The sequence below is a fragment of the Giraffa tippelskirchi genome, chromosome 6, assembly GCF_054371585.1.
Source record: "Giraffa tippelskirchi isolate mGirTip1 chromosome 6, T2T-mGirTip1v1.2.pri, whole genome shotgun sequence".
Lineage (NCBI taxonomy): Eukaryota > Metazoa > Chordata > Mammalia > Artiodactyla > Giraffidae > Giraffa > Giraffa tippelskirchi.
The window spans coordinates 39,588,004-39,615,547 of record NC_137280.1 but is presented as its reverse complement, the minus strand read 5'-3'; the positions used below and the strand labels follow the sequence as shown (position 1 = coordinate 39,615,547).

Sequence of the window (27,544 nt, the reverse complement as noted above, 5' to 3'; positions counted from 1 at the left end):
CTTCACCGTCCAACTCTCACATCCATACATGACCACTGGAAAAACCATAGCCTTGACTAGATGGACTTTTGTTGGCAAAGTAATGTCTCTGCTTTTAAATATGCTATCTAGGTTGGCCATAACCTTCCTTCTAAGGAGTAAGCGTGTTTGAATTTCATGGCTGCAGTCACCATCAGCAGTGATTCTGGAGCCCAAAAAAATAAAGTCTGACACTGTTACCACTGTTTCCCCATCTATTTCCCATGGAGTGATGGGACCAGATGCCATGATCTTAGTTTTCTGAACGTTGAGCATTAAGCCAACTTTTTCACTCTCCTCCTTCACCTTCATCAAGAGGCTCTTTAGTTCTTCTTCACTTTCTGCCATAAGGGTGGTGTCATCCGCATATCTGAGGTTATTGATATTTCTCCCGGCAATCTTGATTCCAGCTTGTGTTTCTTCCAGCCCAGAGTTTCTCATGATGTACTCTGCATATAAGTTAAATAAGCAGGGTGACAATATACAGCCTTGACGTACTCCTTTTCCTATTTGGAACCAGTCTGTTGTTCCATGTCCAGTTCTAACTGTTGCTTCCTGACCTGCATACAGGTTTCTCAAGAGACAGGTCAGATGGTCTGGTATTCCCATCTCTTTCAGAATTTTCCACAGTTTATTGTGATCCACACAGTCAAAGGCTTTGGCATAGTCAATAAAGCAGAAATAGATGTTATTTGTATTTAGGTAATCACATTGTTCTAGACAGATAGGAAATGATTGATACTTAAAAAATGTTTCATGAAATATTAGTATCTTTAGTTACACACATTTTCAACAGTGCTAACAAAGCAGTGATTAATGTTCAAGTAATGTATACTCCAGAGAACAATTAAATCAATTGCTACAACCTGGAGTTTCCTGTTATGCAGTAGCATTGAACTATAATTTTCTGGATAACTCAGTTTAAACTATAGCAAAATGAAATATGCAAGTAATTTGAGAAAATGTTCTACTAACATTTATCTTGATAAATTATTTCAGTTCTGTGTTTGATTTTTGCAGACATATCCACCATGTCATTCAGTTATCATTGAAATAACTGAAAAAGTGCACAGAGGTGGTAATTGCCTCTGTATTTTCTGGTTGGATGTTAAGATGATTTTTAAAAAGTGACCAGCATGCACTGTTAACACAGTTTCTTCTGTAAGTTACTTTAGCTGCTTTAAAAATACTAGCAGTTGCAATATTTGCATATTTTCTCTATGAAAACTGATTTAATCTCATCTCTGTAAAAAAAACTAAATGATACCAAACCAAAAGCAAAAACAAAAAGTCCTAATTGAATAGGGAAATAAGTCTATGGAATTAGGTATTCTAAATCAGAACTGGTTTGTAGCAAGTTGTACAAACTTTTCTGTTTTCTGAACATAATTGACTAAGTGGTTGTGGAAACTATAAAATACATTTTTTATCTGACATTTCTTTGTTCTGAAGGACACAATATTTTATAAACCTGCCCATAACCTCATATACCTAAAAGACTCATTTTCTACACTTTTGAGTTCTTATTCTCTCTATAAGACCTTAATTGAATTCAGAATAACATTCATATTATTACTAAGGAAGGAAACAAAAAGTAGAAGGTTAATTTTGAATGCATTGAGCACCTCCCAAACTCCCAAGTTTGAGGGTGGTAGGAGCACAGAGATGTAATGCAGTTCAAGGAGAGAGTTACAGGACTGTGATAGCATTTGATGATTTGTATGCTTGAGATTTTTTTAAACCTTTTTCTATTTTCCATAAAGCACAATCCTCTGAAAATGTAACACTTTCTGAGTTTTCTTGGATTGCTTAGCTTTCATTTCAAGTTTTTACTTGATGTTATATCTTATCTGGGCCATCTTTAGGCCTAATTCCTTTTTTAGAAAATAGAACATGAAGAATTGACTCCAATATTTCCTTAGAAAGTACAGGAAATATAGTTCTTACCGAGATGATAACTTAAATCTATTCTTGCTATTCTGAAAATGATAAAATTAACACCCTTTATAAAAGGCACATAGGATAAAGAATCAGTTAATTTAAATATGTTAAATTTGAACTAGTTAATTTAAATATTTACCAAGTCTCTGATATATCCAGAAGAGATCCACTAATTAATTAATTTAGCCATTTACCAAGTATCTAAAGTATTCAGAGTGGATTTCAAGGCCCTATATTATAGTGATGAACTGTTCTGCTGGCCAGTTGTAAAGAGAATACATGTTGCATTGGTTTTCATGATGAAGAACTGTATCTCTTACCTGCCCCTTGATCTAAGAGGAAGTGAGAAGAGAAGGATGTGAATTAACCCCCTGCCACTCCACCCTTTTTTAGCACAATCAGGTCACCTTGACTTGAAGAGAACTAAGATGAGAGCTGAACAGGTGGGCCTTTAGGTCGTGGGCCCTCAGGAGTTGATGGAGAGATTGACATCATCTCTAGGCTGGATTCAGAAGCCTCAGGATGGGTTTATTAATCTAGTGATAGAATTACCAAGTAGTGTTACTCATGTTAGTCACTGAGTCATGTTCGACTCTTTGTGACCCCATGGACTGTAGCCCGCTAGGCTTCTCTGTCCATATGATTTCCCAGGCAAGGATACCGGAGTGAGTTATTATTTCCTTCTCCAGAGGATCTTCTTGACCCAGGGATCGAACCTGGGTCTCCTGCATTGTAGGTGAATTCTTTACCATCTGAGCCACCAGGGAAGCCCATTAGACAGTGGAAATATTTAAGAAAATAAACATTTGCCATTACTGATATTACTGCAGCAGAAATTAGTTTCTCCTTCCTGAGGAATGATCAAAATGAGTTTGTGCCAGATGCAGTATATAAAATGAAAAAATGGTCATGTTTTTAAAAGCATATATGCATATATATGTATGCATGTACATATACATGTGTATGTATATATGTGTGTGTGTGTATACGTACATACGTATGTATATACATATGTGCATGCCTGTGTGTTCGTGCATGCATGCTCTGTCGCTCAGTCATGTCCAACTCTTTGCAACCCACCAGGCTCCCTAGTCCATGGGATTTCACAAGCAAGAATACTGGAGTAGGTTTCCATTTCTTCCTCCAGGGGATCTTCCTGACTCAGGGATCGAATCTACATCTCCTGCATTGGCAGGTAGGTTCTCTGAATCACCAGGGAAGCCCTATATTATTAGGAAAACATGATTAAACTCAAATTTCCTAATTTTAAAATAATTAAAAAGGAAGGAAGGAAATAATCAGGATAAAGAAGGCCACTGTGTATATTTAATAAACTACCTTTTATCTACTTTTGGAGGGATAGTCATCAAAATAAGGGAAACACAGAGAAGAAAAGAGACAGACTGTTTTTCAAAGGCTTCATTTTTCCAAAGGAAGCAGGGATCAAATTTTGGTGATTTCTACTGACACACAAAGCAAAAGCCTATTCTGACTTTGACAATTCAGATATATTAATATATGAATGTCTCCAGTATCCTGTAAGCTCCTTGAAGACAGGAATTGTGTCTTCTTTGTTTGTTTGTTCATTATTTATTTGTTTCCTATATGCCCATTATATGTGTTACATTTATTTGATTGAATTTACGCCCTCATGGGAAGAGGCAATAACCTCCACTTACAGGTTGGCGTTCGGGGGCAGAGTTCATGTTGCTTCAGGATAGTAAGTGGGTCAAAGTTAAGAACAGTTTTCATTTCACCTATGCTTTTAAGTCAAAAGCAAACGTTACAGAGAATAATAATAATCTCTCTTACTTGATTTTATTTTCCTAATGACTTTCTGGTATTTCAAGCTATTAGGACTCCATAAAATATGAATATAAAAATTCTGATTATCTTAAAATGTATAACTTTAAGGGACAGTCATGATTTTTTATCTTAAAATTATTAAACAAGCTATAGTAATTATAGTCAAAATACAAATATAAAATATTACACATTTTTAATTTTTACCATTATTTTTTTGTAGCCACTTACAATGACTACTTTCATTTGATGTTCATTCAACAAATGTTTATCTATGTATATGCCTATCTGTCATCTATCTGCCTACCTATCTGCCTATCATTCACATACTTCTAGGCAGGGTGGCATGATAAATAGAGACATAATTCCTGTTCTTTAATGAGAAGGAGCTTCATAGGATTGGGTTGGCCAAAAAGTTAGTTTGCGTTTTTCTGAAAAACCCAAGTGAACGTTTTGGCCAGCCCACTAGCTCGGTGAATAACATATAAAATTGAATAGAATGTAGGCTAAATAATATCAAATGTGTCTTGTAGCAGTATGTATATGACTGCATCCCTCACTAGTATGATATTCATGAGTGTCATGAGTTCTTAGGAAGGAGAGATCACTGCAGCCTGTCAAGAATTTAAGACCTAATTTATGTGCAAAATTTTAAACTTGTGTCTGAATTTTTCTCATTATGTAGAAAATTCTAATTTCTCTGCACTAAACAAATAAACAATATAAAATATGATCAGGAAATCAATAGGAGTGTGAAAAAATAGCTGCTTTGTTGGGATTCTGGATAATAAAATATTTATTCTAGTCTTTACTTCATAATGTTGCTTATGTAGTGGTGTTTGTAAATGAACTGTGTACTTTGGCTTCATATTAGCAAAGAGAAATAAACTCTGCTGTGTCCTTGTTTAAGAATCAAGTAACTAATTCATGTATATCTTCATTCAGGAAATGTTTGCTCATTTATACATTTAATCATATACTGTTTATTCATAACCTCCTGTCTTAGCCTCCTGGCTGCTCTAACAAATTATTGTAGACTGGGTGACTGAACAATGAACATTTATTTCTCACAGTTCTGGAGGCTGAAAGTCCAGCATCATGGCAACCTTCTTCAGGGTTGCAGACCACTGACTTCTTGCTGTATCCTTACATGGCAGAAAGACAACTAGCCAGCTTTCTGGCCTCTTCTTATAAGGGCACTAATCCTCTTCATGAGGATTACACCTTCATGACCTAATAACTTCCCAAAGATCTCGCCTGTCAATACCATTATATGGAGATTAGGGTTTCAACATCTGAATCTCAGGAGCATGAACATTCAGTGTATAACACCTCCTGTCCATTGCAGTGATCCAGATACTGGTGGTGGGGTTGACTGGCACTTGTCTTCAGAGTGCTATCAGCCTAGAGTCAGTTCCCCATCTCTAAATAGTAAATGTGTGTGTGTGTGTTTGTAGGTATATGGCCGCATAAGTGTATGAAACTCTGTAACTATTTATTGGCTTCATACAAGATACAGGGACTTTTCTGTTTGGTGATGTATGAAATTCATCCTCACATTCTAGATAAGAAACACCCAAAGCAGAAAGTTTTTTAGAGCTGCAGCAAAATAACCATGTATGTAAGATCTGAAAGATCTTTTAGTCAATATCAATAATGGTTCCCTAAAGAGTTGTTTTACAGATGACATAGGTGGTGTCTTGCAGCTAAAAAAACCATATGCCATGAAAAATTGGGGGAATTTTGTAATCATTTTTCCTCAGTCACATTTTATACTTTTTAGAGTGATCATGATTTTCAGTGAGAATTCACCTGTTTGTGAGGTCTCCTGGATACTAATTAACTTGTGCCGTGTTATGATCCTGCACATGGAAAGGTTAAATCAATACATTGTATCTGAGAAAAAAAATCTCTTTAAAAACACTGTGTTCCAAGTCACAGGAACACTATGAATTCCTGAAAATGACTGGTAACTAAGTGGTTTGAAATAGTTAATATAGTTCCCTACAGGCCTAGTTCATGAAGACAGTACCTAGCCTTATATTGGAAAATGAATGTGGTTTTCAAATTTAGTCTATTTACATGGGGAGATTGTGGTGATGGAAAATGCTTATTTCCTTTAATTCAGTTTACCACTTAATCTATAAATGCAAACCATGTTAAAGGATGCTTGAAAAAATAAACTTGGAAACCAGCCTTAACCTCCCAAACCAGCTGAAGTCGCTCAAAAGACAATAAGAGCAAAATTTCATTACATAGACTTCAAGTGGGTTTTTAAAAACCCCATAGCCTTTCCAAGTAAAGTGATGAATGTTGTTCTGATTCTAATTGACAAGTGTTATATATAAAAGAGTTCTTACCTTCATTCTTATCAAAACTGTGGGGATTTCCAATGATAGGACAATATTATATGGGTGGAAACTTCTCAGAAGAATAGAGAACTTATCAGTATTTACTTAGGTTCTATTACATTCAGAGCCATAAAAACAACTACACTCATAAATTTATAGCCAGTCAAGGATATTGCCTCTTCCCCAAAGAGGCTGGATATTAAAGGAGTAGACTGAATGAGCTCAAATCATGAAGTGGTTTCAATATTGGAGGAGTTTTCCCTCTTCATATTTCAACTTGTAGACAATATGTTATGAAGACTCACTGGCTAGCTAACTTTGGGGGTTTGGAAGAAAAAAACAATCAACTATTTTTTTCATAAAAATTTACTTTTTTCTTCTACAATTAGTACTTAATACTAATATTTTAATGAACTCTAACTGTAGACTAATGGTCACCAAACTTGCTTGAATACGTGCACCTTTACAGATAAAGAAGCCAGAGGTTCATAGAGGTTAGGAATCTTGCTCAAAATCACATAGCAGAGACAAGGCTTAAACCCAGATCTTTTCTGATTCTCGAGCAGATTCTGTATTAGCTTCTTAATTCTATTGTTACAAGTTACCACAATCTGAGTGGCTTGAAATAGCACGGGTTTATTATTTTACAGCTCTGGAGGTCATAAGTCCCATAAGGGATTGAACTATATTTGAGTTGTCAGGAAGGCTGCATTCCTCTGGAGGCTCTAGGGAACACATTCTCATGCCTTTTTCTGCTCCTGAGGCCCTCCTCCATCCCTTGGCTCCTGGCCCCTTCTTCCATCTTCAAAACCAACAACCCCATAACTCTAACCTTTATTCCTGTCATTGCATCTTCTTTTCTGACTCTCTTGTCTTCCTGTCCCATGTTTTAATAACTCTTGGAATATTACTCTGGCATTAAAAAGATGAAATAATGCCATTTGAAGCAAAATGGATGCACATAGAGAATGTCATGCTGAATGAAGTCAAACAGAGAAGGAGAAATACCATATGATATCACTTATATGTGGAATCTAAAAAGAAATGATACAAACCCTTATGGCAGAGAGTGAAGAAGAACTGAAGAGCCTCTTGATGAAGGTGAAGGAGGAGAGTGAAAAAGTTGGCTTAAAGCTCAACGTTCAGAAAACTAAGATCATGGCATCTGGTCCCATCACTCCATGGGAAATAGATGGGGAAACAGTGGAAACAATGTCAGACTTTACTTTTTTGGGCTCCAGAATCACTGCTGATGGTGACAGCAGCCATGAAATTAAAAGACGCTTACTCCTTGGAAGGAAGGTTATGGCCAACCTAGATAGCATATTTAAAAGCAGAGACATTACTTTGCCAACAAAAGTCCATCTAGTCAAGGCTATGGTTTTTCCAGTGGTCATGTATGGATGTGAGAGTTGGACGGTGAAGAAAGCTGAGCGCCGCAGAATTGATGCTTTTGAACTGTGGTGTTGGAGAAGACTCTTGAGAGTCCCTTGGACTGCAAGGAGATCCAATCAATCCATCCTAAAAGAGATCAATCCTGGGTGTTCATTGGAAGGTCTGATGTTGAAGCTGAAACTCCAATACTTTGGCCACCTCATGCGAAGGGTTGACTCATTGGAAAAGACCCTAATGCTGGGTAGGACTGGGGGCAGGAGGAGAAGGGGACGACAGAGGATGAGATGGTTGGATGGCATCACTGACTCGATGAACATGGGTTTGGGTAGACTCCGGGAGTTGGTGATGGACAGGGAGGCCTGGCGTGCTGCAATTCATGGCGTCACAAAGAGTCGGACACGACTGAGCGACTGAACTGAACTGAACTGATGAAATAGAAGCAGACTCATAGAGAACAAACTTATGATTGCTGGGGAGAAGAATAGGGAGAAGGGATCTTTAGGGAGTTTGAGATCGAGATGTACACTCTACTATATTTAGAATGGGTAACCAACAAGGTCCTACTATATAGGACAGGGAATTCTGCTCAGTGTTAGGTGGCAGCATGGATGAGAGGGGAGTTTGGGGGAGAATGGATACATGTATGGCTGAGTCCCTTTTTTGTCCACCTGAAACAACATTGTTAACTGGCTATATTCCAATATAAAATAAAGATTTTTTTAAAAAGAACTCTTATAACTACATTGGGCCCACCCAGATTATCTAGGATAATCTCCTTATTTAAAGATTCTTCATCATTTCTGCTTCACAAGGGCTTCCCTGGTGGTTCAGATGGTAAAGAATCTGCCTGAAGTGCAGGAGACCTGGGTTCAATCCCTGGGTTGAAAGATCCCCTGGAGGAGGAAATGGTAGATCATTCCAGTATTCTTGCCTGGGAAATTCCATTGACAGAGGAGCCTGGCAGCTACAGTCCATGGGGTCACAAAGAGTTGGGCACGACAGAAACTAACACACATCGCATCTGCAGTCACTTTGCCATGTAAGGTAATATAATCATAGCTTCCAGAGATTAGAGTGTCTTCAAAAGGTCATTATCTTGCCTACCATGGAAGCTAAAGTAGATCTAGATAAATGTACTGCAGTATTTTAAAATTAATACTTTGATATTATAACTTAGTAGCCCCAAATAATAATCAGCAAGATTAATGATCACTAAAATGATGATAGTATATAATATGTACATATTATATACTATGTACTATGTATATGGTATAGTACATTGTCTATAATATGTATATAATGAAGTGGTTTATTTCAGAAAAATTCCTACTCCATCATTGACTGAGACAAATCTCTTAGTACCATTTCTTTGGAATTGTATGGTGGTAAATTATACCAAAGTTTATCCTTATAACAACTGGTGTGTGTGTGTGTGTTAGTCGCTCAGTCGTGTCTGACTTTGTGATCCCATGGGCTGTAGCCTGCCAGACTCCTCTGTCCATGGATTTCTCCAGGCATGAATACTGGAATGGGTTGCCATTTCCTTCTCCAGGGGATCTTCCCTACCCTGGATGGAACCCAGGTCTCCTGCATTGCAAGCAGACCCTTTACCATCTGAGCCACCAGGGAAGCCCTTATAACAACTGGAAGCCTATTTAAACAGTTAGCTGGTAGATGGTCTACAAATAATACGCTGCTGCTCAATATTCTCTCTCTCTCTTTTTTTTTTAGTATTGAAGTCTGCTTTGTTTTTTACTATAATGTTAAATTTGGGCATTTTGAATTAGTTCATTAACCTGATGATAGCTTTATCTCATCCTATTTTAGGTACTTAGTTTTTTAAGATGAAGTTTTCTTATTGTTTGTTATTGTAAGTGTATACCTAGTAGTTTCAGGGGAAATGGGTCAGTCTTTTAAAATGTTTTATTAAGATAAATCACAATCTCATGTTTTAGGAGAGTTATAATGCAAGTACTATTTTTGCTTTATCATTCCCTCACTCTAATCATGTTCTCAGAGGTTAATTTCTGTGGATTTTTAATTGTTTTCCTCTGAACTGCTACTCTGCAGTTTTTGATCACGTGACCATCAACTTTGAACTGATATTGTTGACTTCTGATGTGAAACTTGAGGATCTGTCTCACTTTGCTTACCCCACCTTTCCTTGTCCCTCCTCTCAATATTTGACATTTATATTTTTAGTTTTGTTTTTCTATCAATTAATTTATAACTCAAAATAATGTAGGTAAATGGTTATTTCTTTTTTTTTTCCAACAAGTCTGTACTGTTCACTTTCTACCCACTTCTCCTTCCCCCTCAAGCTAACGTTTTTAGTCAGCTTAACTTTTATATTGTCAAGGTGTTTATATTTACATTCTTTCTATGACTGTCTTTTTTTGTTTAAACATATTGACTAAATGTTGGAAATGTGTAAACAGTGTTGAAAGTTAAAGTTGATCAGTCCTGTCTTTCTGGGTTTCCCTGATAGCTCAGTTGATAGACCCCGATTCCATTCCTGGGTGGGGAAGATCTGCTGGAGAAGGGATAGGCTACCCACTCCAGTATTCTTGGGCTTCCCTGACTCGTTGCAACCCTGGAATTCTTCAGGCCAGAATACTGGAGGGGCTAGCCTTCCCCTTCTCCAGGGGATCTTCCCAACCCAGGGATTGAACCCAGGCCTCCTGCATTGCAGGTGGATTCTTTACCAGCTGAGCCACAAGGGAAGCCCAAGAATACAGGAGAGGATAGCCTATCCCTTCTCTAGCAATCTTCCCTACCCAGGAATCAAACCGGGGTCTTCTGCATTGCAGGTGGATTCTTTACCAACTGAGCTATCAGGGAAGCCCTGTAAACAGTGTTGGCACTCCACAAACATTGTGTAACACCAAGTCACAACTAGTGTGCTGTGCTCTTAGACAGAAGCCAGTGCCGGGAAGCCTAGGACACAATTGGAAAAAAGTTCACCATGTCCATGTAGACTCTCTTTTTTGTCTATTTTTTATGTCCATTGCTTGACATCATTCAAAATTTACATTTGCTTTATATCTGGGCCTTAACTTTTTCCTACAGGTTTATTTTTATCCTGAATTTTGTTTTGTTTTGCTTCCTGCTATAAATTTACTGTTACCTTATCCTTATTTCATTTTTCCCCTTAAAGTCTCAGAGGTATTTTTTCCCCCTGAAAATTTCCCATGTGAAGCTCTACATGTTTTTCTATCAGTCTCAGAATGCAGTATCTCAAAATTTCAAAAGGATATGGATGTGGGCCTTTTTTCACTCATGGCATTCGAATCCCCATGGGCCTGTTTAATTTTTAAACTTATTGTCTTGCTTTAATCTGGGGATATTTTCTAGTTTTTTCTTTGATGATTTCTTTTTTCCCATTTCTTTGTTTTTATTTTCTCATTCTCATCTCTACTAGTTGGATGTCCTAGATTAGTTTTCATCTCTTGTCTTTTATTTCATCTTTTTATTCCTTTTCCACTTTTAATCTTTGCATAAAAAATATCTTGTTGCTTACTTTTTAGTCTTCAGGTGCATTTTATGTTTTGGTTATTGTATGTTTAATCTTTAAGGTCTCTTTCTAGTTCTATAATTATTTATATTTTTAAATTTGTATTAATTTTTTAAGCTATAAAAAATACCATTTATGCATAAAATCAAATAAGATATTGTCTTCAAGACTGTCTTAGCTATTCTTATTCTTTTCAATACTGTATACTTAGAATGAACTTATTGTTATTCACAAAAATATCATGCTTGCATTTTCATTGTAAATGCTATAACTTTGTTGATTAATTTACAAAGAGGTGAAAACCCTGATTTATTGAGTAATCTTATTCATGAACATGATGTATCCCTTTATCTGCTGGTGTTATCTTCAAACTTTTGGGGTTTTCTGCATGGGATTGTTTCACATAATATATATATATTAACAGGTATCTTATGATTTTACGTGTGTGTTAGTCACTCGGTCATGTCCAAACTACATTTTGGACTGTAGCCCACTAGGCTCCTTTGTCCATGGGATTTTCCAGGCAAGAATTCTAGAGTAAGTTGCCATTCCCTTCTCCAGGGGATCTTCCTGATCCAGGGATGAAATCCAGGTCTCCTACATTGGAGGCAGAGTCTTTACCAAAATATTAAGGGGAGAAAAAAATCCCTTTGTTTTCTTTACTTGGAGGTAAAGGAAAAGCTGTACTCATCAGCTATTATTATAGTACAAAATCATAAAATGCTCAGTGACTTATTGATGTTTTATATATTTTTACACTCCCGGGGGTGTAAAGTGGCTGATCTAGATAAGGCTCCCTGGGGTTAAGTCTACACTTCAGGCTTCTGGTTAGGTTTCAGGCCTGAGGTCTAGGCTGAAGGAGCAGTAGAAGAGTGGCGTGTTTTCTTTTTGTGGCAGATCATAGGTGCAGGAGAGAGCACGCCAAGCCATGCCATCAATTAAAGTTTCTGTTACACCATGTCCCCTAACATTCTATTAGTCAAAGCAATTGCATGGCCAAGTCCAACATGAGTGGGGTAAGGAAGTATATCTCCCCCACAGTGGGAGGCACTGTAAAATTAAACAGCACAGGGTGTAAGATCCTAGTGTAAGAAACTGAATAATTGGGACAATAATCCAATTTATATCAAGAGGAAAGTATATGAATAGAAATACAAGTATTCGTGATGCATAAGCCTTTTTGTTTGTTTATTTTGCTGTTATCAGAAACTTCACAAGAATTTTTAAAGAGTTTCATTTACAAGATTAAAAGTGTTACTCATTTTCTTTTGTTGTTGTTTAGTCACTAAATCATGTCCGACTCTTTCGTAAACCCTGTGGACTAGAGTAAGTTGTGTAGCCCACCAGTGTTCTCTGACCCTGTAATTTTCCAGGCAAGAATACTGAAATGGGTTGCCTTTTCCTTATCCAGCGTATCTTCCCGACCCAGAGACTGAACCCCTGTCTCCTGCCTTGGCAGGTGGATTCTTTAGTGCTGAGCCACCAGGGAAGCCCTTACTTAGTCACTTTACCTGAGTAGTGGTGAAAATCAGTTGGGAAAGGTCTTCAGTCTGTCTCATGAATATAAGATCTGTGTTTCAAATTGTCCAGCCAATATTCTTCAGAGACCTTATCCTCAGTATGCACTGTTATTTCATCAGTTCTTCGTTTATATTAATTATGTTGCTCTTTAATTTCCCATCACCAGATCTCTCTGTGATCTTCAAGTTTTTCTTCGTTAGCATCCCTGATGAACAGATCCTGTTGGTTCCAACTCAGTGCACCTTTCAAATCCCCTCACTCCATTTTTACTCCATTTGAAGTTTTCATCTTTAACCAAGAGTTTTTCCTCATAGATGTTTGGTGCCCAAAGCACCTTACAGAAAAGAATCAGAGTGTCCCATATTTGGTGGCCTCAACTGCTAGGAACCTGGCTGTGCGTTGACTGAAATCTGAAGGTTTCTAGGATAGCATCTGCATACATACAGCTCTTTAGAATTTGATCTCTTACCTGGGGAACCTCCAGCTTCCACCTCCTCTCCTCTATCTGCCACTCAAACTATGTGGAATACTGACTTCCAAACCTTCCAGATGATTCTCTCATGTCCTTGGCCATCATCTACTGTCTCCTCCACTTAGTAAACCCCAATTCACCTTCCAGAACCAGTTTAGAAGTCACTTCTGCCCTCAGGCTTTGCCTGACTCACAGTCACAGGTCTTCTGGGGTTTTCATAGCATTCTACCCAAATATCTATTAAAGAATTTCTTTCTTGGATTCTTTACTTTGGATTATGAAAGTATTAAGAAAAAAGACTTTATAAAAATGAAGTGACACATATAATGTAAAGAAGAAAATAAAGTCTATAACAATCACTGTTCTCTGCTAAGAAAATACAGTTAACATTTTGGTACTATGTGTTTAAAGATTGGTTTGTTTAACTATATGGCATAGGCATTTTTTCAATTATATTCTATTTTAAAAATTAACTTAGCTCTTTCTCTCTCACCCTGAATTGTTCATTCCTCCAAAGAGCATCTATTCTCGGTTTCCATCGTATTTCCCGTGAACAATGCAATGTCTGGCAAGTAGGAAGTATTTAATTAATAGGTTTCTGAATGTCAAATGAAATGGGAATATATTTCTAAGTACAAATAATTCAATGAAATAAAAAAGTGTAACTGTAGTCAGTGATAAATTACAAAAGCAGTAATATTTTACTATTGTCAGAGCATCATGTTATATGTTAAATATGATTTTTGGAATACTGGCAACTCGACAAGCCAGTAGGTATGCTGTAATTCTGTGCTAATTGTATTTTCCTGTTTTGACCTTTGGAAATTGTTTTCTCTAAGGAATCCAGTCACACAAGGCTTTAAATATTGATCAAATAATACTGCAGCTTTAGTACTGGTAGAAGAGACAAGGGGTTAAATCATTCTAGTCCTCTTTTTTTTCCTTTTAAAGACATGTAGCGTCTTTGTCTGATCTCCTTATGGTCCTTGTCACAACTGTATGGCTTTTAATCACTCATACATTCAGTGAGTTACTGCACTGCTGGAACCTTAATAATGTTCTAGTTTGTTTGGATGATCTTCCTGATAAAGTCCTGACAGTCTTTCAGTATAATGGGAAGACAATCAAAATAAAAAATGCTCTAAGAGTTCAGGTAGTAGAGCATGCTATTGTTTTTCACATGGTGCAAGGATATTAAAATACTGACTTTCATGCTTTGATTGAGTTTGTGATGAAATCCAAGAAAAATTGAAAATTTGAATTATTCTACTGCCACTATGGACTGTATATCATGAACAGAAAGCAGGCATAGGTAACCAATTCTCGTATCATAATCTCGAGAGTGTCAGATTGTCCCTCTTTTATATGAGTTTCTATTGTATGTCTAAGTAATTAATTCATTACATAGCTCTTATGTATTTGCAATTACCACATGGAGTTTTACCAACATATAAAATGTCATCTTTAATGCATGTTGTATGAATAGTTAATAAAGATGACACATTGATACAGTGATTCAGATTTTTCAAGGTGCTTTCCATTAAATTATCTGAATCACTAGCCATCTTAAGTAAGTAGTGGAATTGTTATAATTCTCCACCTGTCCCATCCTTTCTGCCTCCTTCCCTCTTATTGTTTCCCTATTTCTCTTTCTTTTAAAGGAGGCAATTTGGTGTATGGAAAGAGCACAGAATATGAATTCAGCTATTTCATTCCATCTTCACCCCCATTGAATTCAATTTTAAGCAAATCACTTTCATTCCTCTGAAGCATGATTTCCTAATTGGCAAAATAAGGATAATGCTGAAGTATATTCCTCAAAGTTGTGAGGATCCAGTCAGGTGAAATCTAAAGAAAATTTTTAAAAAACTTAAAAAACAAATGTAATATCTGTGTTAGCTTCCTTTAAGGGAAACTTGAAATGATGGAAGAAGAATAGATTTTGGCCTCACTGTTTCTATATTAGGTACTTGATCAAGTTATCTGACCTTTCTGAACTTCATTTTCCTTGTGTGTAAAAAGGGCCTAATAAATTGCTACCTTGTGAAATTGTTGAATAGAAAAAAATAAGGTAACATTTATACCAATCCTAACATGGTTCCTGAAACATAGGAGTTTACCCTCTATTAAAACTATTTTCTCTTTTCTCTTCTCTTCCTCCTACAGTCCCTCTTTTCTTCCTACCTTATTCTTCCTTGAACTATGGACAAGATGAGCACATGATTGCAAAATCTTGGGGTTTAGCAAACTGACTTTTTTTTTTGAAGCATCAAGACTCTTTTTAAAACAAAATTGTAAGCTCTACTTGAGGCAGGAGATGGGGATCCTCTCTTCTGAGTAAAGACCCTTGATTGTCACGCTTTGGAATCTCCACTGAGTCCTGAAAATTTTGTGCAGTAAAATTTGAAAACTGCTTATGTGGCTCCACCCTCTCTTTTACAGATGAGAAAACTGCATTTGAGAGAAGTTGAGTGACTGGCCTGAACTTGCAGACTGGTAAGTGATGAGCTGAGGATTGCACTCAGTTGTTTTTTTGCCCTTACTGTACTGTTCCCTTTACCTTGTGATGGTCCAGAAGGCAATATGCATAATTAAGATTCTTCTCTGGAAGGGTATCACTGTCTACTTGTGGAGATGGAATTTAGATATAAAAGATGAGCAAATATAAAGGTGCATGATATAGCTGTGAAATGGTTAGAATAGGTAAATATTTTGTTATCCTTTGAGGGTGGACATGGCAAACTCCCTGAGGTGGGGTGGGGGGGACTTGTTTGCTCATTGTCATTTTGTTCCCAGTGCATACAGAAATGCCTGACTTCCACCTGGGATGACTACTTGTCTTCTTGGATGGAATGAATGAATGGCTTAATGAAGTAAACAATTGAATCAAATCTAGAAAAAGGGCAAAGATTTAGATAATCTAGACCAGGGTGTTTAAACAGTGGGTTGCACTTCATTACTGGGTGATGAAATAAGTTTAATGGATCATGATTTACCTATACAAAGTTACAGGGTGTCATTATGTCCTGAAAATTGTGTAGATTTATGTGATACTGATATAAAATACATATGTATAATTTTGTGTATACTTGGTCACAACTTAAAATGTATGTCTCACTGTAGGTCATAGTTAAAGATGTTTGAAAGATACTGTCTTACACAAAGGGGACAGTAAGGTTTGAGGCCGATACGTGAATGCGTTATAGAATTTTAATGGTTTTGCTAAACAGAAGTGTTAAGAATAGTTAATCATCATAAAGCTTATTTAGGGAAAAAAGCACACACCTGATTCTTTCAGTTCAGTTCAGTTCGGTTCAGTTCAGTTCAGTGGCTCAGTTGTGTCTGACTCTTTGCGACCCCATGGACTGCAGCACACCAGGCTTCCCTGTCCATCACCAATCACCGGAGCCTGCTCAAACTCATGTCCATCAAGTCAGTGGTGTCATCCAACCATCTCATCCTCTGTTGTCCCCTTCTCCTCCTGCCTTCAATCTTCCCCAGCATCAGGGTCTTTTCCACAGAGTCAGTTCTTGGCATCAGGTGGCCAAAGTATTGGAGTTTCAGCATCAGTCCTTCCAATGAATATTCAGGGTTGAGGGCTGATCTCCTTTAGAATTGACTGGTTTGAGCTCCTTGTAGTCCAAGGGACTCTCAAGAGTTTTCTCCAACATGATCAGTTCAAAAGCATCAATTCCTGGATCTTTAGCTATTGAAAAATCATTAAGAATCTTCTGTCCTCCACTGTCTCAACATTAAGAAGCTTAACCAAACTACACATTAGAAAGATTAATCTGTCAGATAAGAATAAACTGAATTGGAATTAGGAAGACCAGATTGAGGACTGTGTAAAAAAGTCAGCACAGGCCAAGGAAATTGTGGCCTTGACTGATGACAACCGTAAAGAAAAAGTTTCTTGGCATGACTAGGGTGGGAAGAGGTTAAAAATGAGTGAGTGGGTGATGATTAAATGGAACCCAAATAGTAAACAATTTCTTAGAACTTCTGTCTGAGGAAAAGAAAATATTAAGGACAAAAAGGTAAGATAATAGAGTTACAAAGTTTTTTGTTAAGGTAGGGAGGGGATGAAAATATTTGTGGTCAACTAGGGTGAGTCAACAGAGAAGGCTTCTAGATACAGATTAGAAATGAATCTAAAGAACAAAAATTCTAGTGAAAGAAATTACCTGGGAAGGAAGATAATTCCTTTTTTCTGAAATCTAACGATTAAGATCAGAAGGGATGGGAGCAGTTACTGCTTGTGGATAAGAGAAACTTGAAGAAAGACAGTCAATAAATATTGCTTTTTATGAGTTGAAGATTAGCTAGGGAAAACAGTTTAAATCATGATGTGGAATTAGCCTACTAATTTTGTGTTACTAAAAAGAGACATCTTTTAAGTGTGTAAAGATATTTAATTTTCTTTGTAAGAAGCATGTCCTGATTCACCCTCAACTTATCTTAAACACTTCTGTAACTTGAGAAATTATAATTATATATACCATGTTGTGTGTCAGTTAGGAAGTTAGAAAGAAGACTGAGTATCGTATGAAAATCCTGGATTTCACGTCCTGAAAACCTACTTAAAAGAACTTGATAATGTTGAAACAAGTTCAGGTGCTAGAAATATAATTATAAAGCATCAAAGTGTGTTCACCTAAGACGAACCTTTATTTTTCATATGTGTTTATCTGCCATTCAGAGGCAATTCAGAGGTCAAGAATTATACATTATAATTTAAATAGCATCCATTTAAAAATTAAATCCATAAAATTAAACAAATAAAATCCATAAAAATTAAACCATTTATTTTTAAAAGAAAACTAAACAACAGCCCTTTGTTGTTTATGAAAGAAAAGCTATGATGTATTTATAGATGTCCCATGAACATGTGTGTATGTGAGTTTACACAATTAATAGAGAGAGACCATGAGCATGAGCATGTTTGTGTGTGCATTAGTGTGTGTGTATATATAACGAAACTGTCTCTAGGCATGGTCAGGTACAAAGGTCCATCATTTAAGTCTCAGAACTAAATAAACATGTGAGATTATGATTATTTTATTGAGCTTTCTTATTTTATGACCCACTAATGGCTCATGGATCAGTTATATTGATGAGGCTGGAAACCTACAGCTTCAATGAGGTTTTTTATTTATTCATTTATTGTTTTTATTGTACAGTGCCAAGAAGGTAATACCCAGTTCCCAGTCTTATTTTTCATTTACAATAAACTGTAGAAATACAATTTTTTTTGTAGAATAGAAACTAAAATATGTGTTAAGCATATATAGCTGACGCTTTGTGTGTGACTTTCTAATTTACTTTTAGTTTCTAACGCAAATTTTTCAGCTTCCAAGTTTGAGTATATATCTTACTATCAACATCAATATTGGGCTTATGGATTTTTTACACTTGTTAGGCTGAAATCATTGGCAAAATTAACCTGGTTATGTGTTTTAGGATTTGTGAGAAGATAACATATTGAAGCATAATTTTTTAAATTTGTCTTTGCTGCTTTATATATACTGTCATTTATTCATGTCATAGTTTATCAAGAATTCAGATAGTAGGAATTCCTTTCTGTGTGACCCTCTATGGAAACTTGTAGGCAGCTTGCTCCCCCAAAAAGAGGGCATGACTGGGGCTATACACCCCTGATTATTCTTCCCAAATTTGCCTACCAGTTAAGTCCCTTCATCTCTTCTTCTGGCCTGTGATAAGGAGACAAATTCAGTTTCACAGAAACATCATGAGTGAGGAGTAAGTGACCCCCACCAAAGTATTAATACATAACACAAGTGGCATGTTACAAGTAACACGGCTGAGCAACTCTTTCACTTTTTTCACCAAAGTATTAATATTTCTAATATTCATGAGCAGATTTAGTTTGAAAACTAAGCATAAAAGTTGTATTTAATGTAGTGCTTGATAATTTGACTTATCTATTTCAAAATGAAATTAAAGACTTTGTATTTAGCTATAAAGTTAATTAGCCCCCCTCAAACCTACTGGCTTTATCAACACCTTGCCAGTTTTGCTGATAACACCTTTACTAGGGTTTGTAAGGTAAAACAGAACTGTTTACCAGGTTGAACTTTAAGAATCTTACAGATTTTGGCTTTTTTAGATTGTCCTGAAATTGAAAAGGAAGCCACCTGATTTGATATGTGCATATGTTCCCTGAGGTCAAAGCCAGCCATTACATTTTGAAAGGATTTTTAGGTTAATTTTTTGAACCAGGGACTTTCAGTGCTAAAACGTTTGTTAAAATCACACTGTGGAGAAGAGAAGTACTATTACTATTGTATATTTCTTTATGTATGTGCACGTGTATGTTCAGTTGTTCAGTCATGGACAGTTCTTTGCTATTTCATGGACTGTAGCCTGTCAGGCTCCTCTGTCCGTGGGATTTCCCAGGCAAGAATACCAGAGTGGGTTCCTCCTCCAGAGGATCTTCCCGACCCAGAGGATCTTCCCGACCCAGTGATCGAACCCACATCTCTTGCATCTCCTGCATTGAGACGCATTGGCAGGCGGGTTTTTTATCACCGTGCCACCAGGGGATGCCCTATTGCGTTATATATATTTAGAATCAAATCCTTCAAGTCAAGTCTCTTTGTATCTGCAAAAATTGAAGAACAGTTAACCCACTTGACCAAATTTGGAAACATAATGTACGTGGGGCAGAAAGGCAATGGATATCCAAGGAAGAAACAGAATTTTCTGAGTATATAAATGTTCAAAATAGGATCAATATCCAAGTTAAATGAAACCAAACTGAGGGTTCATGATTCCATTAGACCTTGCATTTTGATTTGTATCACCATTTGCACTGCTATAAAAATTATTAAAAGATGTTCTGATAGTTCATGAGTTTACATAAATATATATTGAAATTCAAATGATTCTGAGGACAAAGGATGAAAATCTTTTAAGGAATTCATGGATATTAGAGCTCCGCTAAGACTTCTTCAGACATTCTAAGGTTTTAAAACTTGTGATATGGATTCCAAAATCCAGGTCTTACACAGTAGAGTTTCTAACATGTATGTTTCTTTCAATGAAGACAAGGAAACTCATAGCTAAGCAATGAGCTTAGCTGGATGCTGAGTCTGGGAATGCAGGAGCTATGAATTCACTCTAAAAATTAAAGAATGTGGCTTATTAGGCTCTAGGATTTCCAAATGTGGTGTGGTGATGTGAGAATCCATTTTGGTACCAGATAAATTTAGGTTAGGATCTTAGTATTGTTTGTGAATAGTCTATGTCTTTCCTCAAGTTACTGTACCCTTTTGCGTTTCTTATTTGTAAAACTGAGGACAATAACCCATCACTGTATAAAATCTGGTTAGGATTAAATGAGAAAAAGGCCTAGCAAAATGCACAGTGCAGAATTACCTCTCTGTGTCTGTTAAGCACAATATTCTCCTTTCAAATGCAGCTCTCTGAATTGTCTCTCTCCAAGCTACAACCCCTATTAGGAGATAAGTCCACCTCTTAGATTATATCTCCCAGCTTTTCTCATGAATGAAGGCAAATGATTGTTTTTACCTAAAAGAAATAGAAATGATTGTCCTTGAACAGTCAGCAGATTCACGCACTTAAAAAACAGGCTACATTGGATGAAGTCAAGCCTTTTTTTTTCTTGCATATTTCACTGGTAATGCAGTTTTCAAATGCAAACTGTATAGAATCAGGTGCTCTGTCTTTAGAAGAGGATAATGTTTTAGTAGTCTCTTCTGTGGAGACTGTTCAGCAGTTTCTGATACTTTCTGTCTCTTTTATCCAGATATGCAATTCTACAGTAACCTAAAGATTATATTTCAAGAGGTGTCAGAAATTAAGCAGATTTCCCCCCCTAAGAAAGCAAGAAGGGGGAAAAACATTGTATGGAGGTTTAAGCATTTCTTTAAGATTTTTTTTTAATCTACATTCTTTACAGTTTTATAATTCATGTAGTCTGTCTGGATGTTCTTCTAAACATCCAGAAGAAAAACCTTTGAAAGAAGAACACGTATAAATTTTTCATTGTTTATAGTTTCAGACTAATAGCAATAACTCATACTGTTTTAAAGATGTCAGCCACCACACTAAGCAGTTCACATGCTTATTTACTGCTCAGCTATATTTGGGTATTGTTCCTTTCATATACAGGGGGAGATAGAGGCAAAAAGAATTTGCGTATATTTCCCTGAGGTCATGCAAGTGGTGGAACCAGAATTTGAACTTAAGGAGATTGTTTAGAGCTGTACATTTATTGACAGCACAGTAAATAATAGAGATAAGGTCTGTCTAAAAAATAATACCAGCCTATGTCATCAATGAGGTTCCATCACTTGTTTTTAATGACTTTAGGTATGTGGATGTTTTGTGTAAAGAAATAGTTGTACTGTGTAAGAGTACTTTTTTGTTGAATAAATATTTTGATTCAGAAACTAGATAACAAACGAAAATATGACAAATAGTCTACATTTGTTTAACTATCACGGATGCAGATGTAAAAGAACATATTATAATAAACTGAAAAACATTAAAAATACTCTTTTCAATTCCTAATATTCTTTTTAGTTTTTTGGATAAGAGTTTTATTTTTGCAAAAATACTATGGAATTTGAAAACTGTAATTTCTAGTGAATGCATGCTTAACTGCCTTGTTCAGTCACTGAGTCCTGTCTGACTCTTTGCAACCCCGTGGACTGCAGCATGCAGGCTTCTCCGTCCATCACCAGCTCCCGGAGCTTGCTCAAACTCAGGTCCGTTAATTCGATGATGCCATCCAACCATCTCATCCTCTGTCTCCCCCTTCTCCTCCCTGTCCTTAATCTTTCCCAGTATCAGGGTCTTTCCTCATGAGTTGGCTCTTATCAGGTGGCCAGAGTATTGGAGCTTCAGCTTCAGCATCAATCCTTCCAATGAATATTCAGGGTTGATTTCCTTTAGGATTGACTGGTTTGATCTCCTTGCTGTCTGTTGATCTACGTAATATATAAGGCAATTTTTACTTTATTAATCTAAATAATGAAAAGTGATTTTCCACAATTAATGACAACACAATGCTTTCCTAGGTTAATTGATAAGTGTCAAATATGTACAGTGAAATTAAATTTAAGTTTGGGGAAAATAATCTCCACTTCTTTGAGCACAGCACCACATTTTGATTACTCAGCTGTGCAACCATGATGGAGCCCCCTAGAATGAATGTTGAAAATTCCAAACAGCAAAACAGGCCAAATCCTGCAGCGTGACTGTATTTTGAAAGCAAGTATAGGTAGGTCTTCTATCTGATTTTAAGTTTTATATTAAAAAATCATTTTCAGCAATCAAATCAAGAGTGGATTATAAAGGTAGATTTAAAATAAAACAAAATTCAGGTGGATGTAAAATTGCCTGTCATTATTAATTTTTTTGTATTGAAGTATGATATTTGAATAATATTTTACCTTATTTTTCCTAAACCCTGCTGGGAAATATAGCTGAGGTAATTCATCGAGTTATACACATCACTGCAAAGCAAGTAAAGGACTCTTGTTCTCAAAACCTCATAATGAGCTTGAGTGAGTTACTTCATTTCTCTGGATCTCCTTTCTCATGGGGGATGGAATTAGGTTGTTGCTTTTCCATGTTCTGCCAAGTCCTACAGATCAGGAGTGCTTTAGTCTCCTAAAGTGCTTTAGTCTCCTAAAGTCTCCTAAAAACTTTGTATTTTACCTATGGTTACATGCTTGAAATTAGCTTGGAAAATACTTCCAGAAGGTAAAGATTTGAAAAGCCCCTCGACTAGATTACATCTGAAATTCCTCCCACCTGTAACATTTTTATGATTCATTTGTTTCAATTCCTTTGCTAGAATCAAACACACAGATCACCACTGCCTTGCATTCCAGGTTTTTGCAGAGGGAATGCCCATCTGCCCCCTTTCCACAGTCACAAGTCCACTTTCTTCAAGGTCTAACTCTATGGATGTCTCTGTGATAGCCAGGAAAAGCTCTCCTTCCTTGGAATTTCAATAACAGTATGTTAGCATTGTTATTGAGGTATATACCTGTTCTTCATTATATCATGATTTTTATATATTTGAAGAGTTGCCATCTCTAATTCTGATAGAGACTAGTTGGGAGTAGGGGGATCGGTAGAAGGTAATGACACAATGAAAGAGCACCTCTGGAGAGCACATGTGCCATTATGGGAGCATAGCCTTATGGCTCAGCAGGTAAAGAATCCATCTGCAACGCTGGAGACACAGGAGATGTGGGTTCGATCCCTGAGTCGGGAAGATCCCCTGGAGAGGGAAGTGGCAACCCACTCCAGCATTCTTGCCTGAAAAATCCCATGGAGAGGAGCCTGCTGGGCTACTGTCCATGAAGTGACGAAAGAGTCGGACATGACTGAGAGACTAAACACACACACATACAACACACAGCCTTCATGGGATTTCCTGGAGACTGTCCGCAGGGAAATTTAAGCTCAGTATTGCAGAATTGATGCTTTTGAACTGTGGTGTTGGAGAAGACTCTTGAGAGTCCCTTGGACTGCAAGGAGATCCAATCAATCCATCCTAAAAGAGATCAATCCTGGGTGTTCATTGGAAGGTCTGATGTTGAAGCTGAAACTCCAATACTTTGGCCACCTCATGCGAAAGGTTGACTCATTGGAAAAGACCCTGATGCTGGGTAGGATTGGGGGCGGGAGGAGAAGGGGATGACAGAGGATGAGATGGTTGGATGGCATCACCGACTCGATGAACATGGGTTTGGATAGACTCCGGGAGTTGGTGATGGACAGAGAGGCCTGGCGTGCTGCAATTCATGGGGTCGCAAAGAGTCGGACACGACTGAGCTACTGAACTGAACTGATTGTTTATGTTCCGATAAAAATTGTACATCTGAATTTTTAATGAAAATTTTAACTTTTGGAAACATCCAAAAATAAAAACCAAAAAGTACCAGAACAACAAAAAGTATGTGATATCCACTTTATATTGCCTCTGAGTCACACACATACTCATGTTTTCACCGCCTAACATGAACCTAGTCTGTTTACTTGCACCTTTGTTCATGTAATTTTTGAATAAAATCACTAAATTTTTGAGTAAAATTTAGTGAATCTTATTGGACATGTTCAGACAGCCTTTTTATATAGACTTGACTAACAATATGATATTGATTAAAAACTAGAACAAACTGGACTCTGAAAGAGCAATGCGACAATATTTTCAAGATGATCAAATTGTAAGTGGGTACCTTCAAAGGTAAAATCTTAACCTCAGAATTCCCTACTTAATGCTCTGCAGTGTGCTATAAATGCCTTCCAGAACAAGAAGGAGATTAAGGGACATTTCACAGTTGTACTGTAGTTATTGAAGAGCAGACGAATTAGCCACTCGCCTAGAAGAAATCAAAAGTCTCATCTGGAAATTTGGGAGGGTTGTAAAGTGACCTTCTTGTGTTAATCTTGAAAGAGATAATATGTATTAGAGCTGTTTTCCTTTTCCTTGCTTTTTCTGAGCACCTTATGTGCTTGCTAAATACATGAGAATGCTGGTAAGTTTATATTCTTTTAGATATTGCTGTGCTAGTGATCTTTCTTCCTGTTTCCCGTCAAAAACGTTTGAATTTTAAACTATACAGTTTGAAACGCTCATATTTTAATTCTCTCTGTAAGAGTGACAGTGTTTCTAATAGATCATCGTTTTATTATTGTTTCCTGTTTGAAGTTATTCCCAGTTGATTTTTCATATTCTAGTTATAATTTTAATCTGATTGCTTTTTCTGTTTTTGACTAAGTACCAGAGTGTTCAGTAGTGACTGGGCATTCAGGAGGGATGACGGAACACTTCTGATTCAATGACATGTGAACCAAACAGGCACAGGCTGTTATAACCCAAAATTTGAAATGATGTGTTATGATAAAATGATAACATTTCAATTGTTTATCATGTTAACATTTTACTAAAATAAGTATGAAATTGATTATGTTTCTAAACATAGTGTGTTAATTGATTATCATATTTATTCCTTTATTTCAGTTAGAACAGATACAAATTTCCCTAATTCTGTCTTAGTCAGTCAAGAGAAGTTCATTTTCTCTTTCCGACACAAATGTAACTCTTGAAGTGGTTTTGATGGCTCAGAGTTCAGCACCTTTCCTTTGAACAGTCTTGTTAACAAAGTAAGCAGAGGTGTTCTCTTGTTTAAACTATCCACCTCTTTTGCCCACGGAAGTTCTGGCTGGTGCGAGGCCCCTCCCTGCTCAGACACTTTCCGTTGAACCATTTCCTTCCTCAGCTTTTGTTACACTGCCCCCTGCATCTCACCAAGTGGCCTCACAGTCTAAATTGTTCAGGTTACTCATCTTTTATTCTCTCTAGAAATCACGTAGTCTGCAGCTTTTCACTAAAGTTCGATATCACTGATGTAAAGCTGGGTTTATCAATGATAGATCTACTTTCTTTAAAACTAAGGAAAGTGATTGTATTTAAATAGAAAGTAGGTAATATTTTTAAAACTAAGTAGAGAGCAGATATTTGCGTTAAAATTTTATCTTCATGACATCTATTGCAGGATTAAACAGTCGAAGATCTTAATAAGTATTATTAGTCATAGTTGCTTAGAATGATTATTTCTGTGTTAATATACTCAGCCAATAATAATTAACAACACTGATAAACAGAATAACTAACCTCTTAGTACACTTTTCTATACAGATAACACTTTCATATGAAATACCCCAATGGATTATCATAACCCTATTATTAATATTATTGTTATACAGATATTATTAAAGACTCAAAACTAAAGTTAACAAAGAGTCAAGTTAAGGAAACCAAGTGAATGGCTGCTTTTCAAAATGTAAATGTTTACTCTTTTAAAGAAATTAAATTTTGGCAAAATTGACAATATTTTCCCTTTGACCCAATATGTCATTGTTAGAAAATAATCTGAAGTAAATATGAGCTTTTAGCTTAGCATTTCTTTAACAAATGCAAGGAACTTAAATCAGATGATTAATAGGAAAATAGTTAAATTTATTATCTTCATGATGAGTATTAAACAACAGTATTACAAATCATGTTTTCTAATAACATAGAGAATGTTCACAGGTTAATAATGTGAATAAAAGCAAGATATACAAGGGCATAATATGTATAACTGTAATTATAGAAACATATCTCTGAATCCCAAACCTGAATACGCCACTGCACAAAGCTTCTATCCATCTCAGGGCCCTCTCTGAATTCTCCTGATTCATCTCTTTGCTTGACTACTGTTCCTTCAGGTGCTGGATTAAATGTTATTTTCTCAGGAAAGCATTTGCTGATCCTCAGCGTCACTTCAGACCAGATGTGTACCCCACTTATATCTTCTCCTAACACTTTAATGCTTATTGTGGTGACAATCACTTTGTAGAATCTTTTGAAGGTCTTCCTTAATAGACTAGAAGCTTCATTTGAGCAGGAACAGCATCAGCCTTGTTTCTCAATGCCTAGTACAGTGACTGGGACATAGTATGAACTCAACAGACATTTGTTGTAGAAATGAGTGAATGAATGAATGCAAGGTACAATGCTAAGGAATGTTTACCTAATCCCTTTAAGATTCTTCACAAAACTTACAAAGTGACAGCCATCTCTATCACATTTTATGAATAAGGAAACTAAATCTTAGAGAAAATTGTCCAAAGTTGTACAGCAAGTCAGTGAACAGCTCAAATAAAACCTGATGTCTTGGAATATAGTGCCCAAGCTCTTAGACACAGATGATGAAAATGTTGCACTTAATATAACTAATAAGTCTACTGTATCTTATTGAACAGTATTAAATGTTCATACTTGTAGGTCAAAGATAGTGAAATATCACCAACTTTATATTAATTCATTAGTAATAATGAATTTACAAGCATTTTAAATTTTGAAAAATATATAAAAATAAATATAGCATTAGAACTGCAGAAGTTTTGCTTTGCAAAGAGTCTTACATTCTTCAGATTTTCTACACTAAGTTTTTATCATTTTCTGTAAAAAGGAAGGCAGTTATTAAAATCCACTCACCCCGAATGTTGGAGATAGTTCTCAAGTCAAGATCTTTTGACATCCAATCCCAAAGAGTTTTCATTGGATAAATAGGCTGTAAAAGAGAAGGATCAGAGTTCTCTGTACTGCAGAGTTATGGCCATCTTGTGAATTGGCATATAATTAGCAATTGATTAACATTTCCAGATAATTTAATCCAAAGTCAAATCTCTAAAATACTGTTTGAAAATTTTAATTGGAAATTCTTTGTAAAAATCTGTGACTACAAAACAGGAAGCCACATTAGGTCTATATCATAGAACTATTCAGGTTTTGAGCTGGTTGGGCATATTTCTTTCTATATATGTCTTTCATTCTTTCTATTGTTTTCTATCACAGATACTGTCAGCTATCAAATTTATAGCATCCAGTTTTAAAGATACATGTTTTATTTCTTACCAGTGTTAGTATTTAAGATAAACTTGGTTTTCAAAAGTGAATTATTTTTCCTGAAACTCACC

The 27,544-nt window shown here is 36.3% G+C and overlaps 1 protein-coding gene across 2 annotated transcripts in view; it reads left to right on the top strand.

Annotated features, from left to right (window-relative positions):
• HNF4G (hepatocyte nuclear factor 4 gamma) overlaps positions 1-27,544 on the top strand; it is a 436,782-nt gene that overhangs the window by 338,543 nt on the left and 70,695 nt on the right. For both annotated transcript variants that reach the window (XM_081501546.1, XM_081501545.1), the window contains exon 4: positions 15,458-15,511. The gene's annotated coding sequence lies outside the window, so the exon portion shown is untranslated. The remainder of the gene's footprint in view (positions 1-15,457; positions 15,512-27,544) is intronic.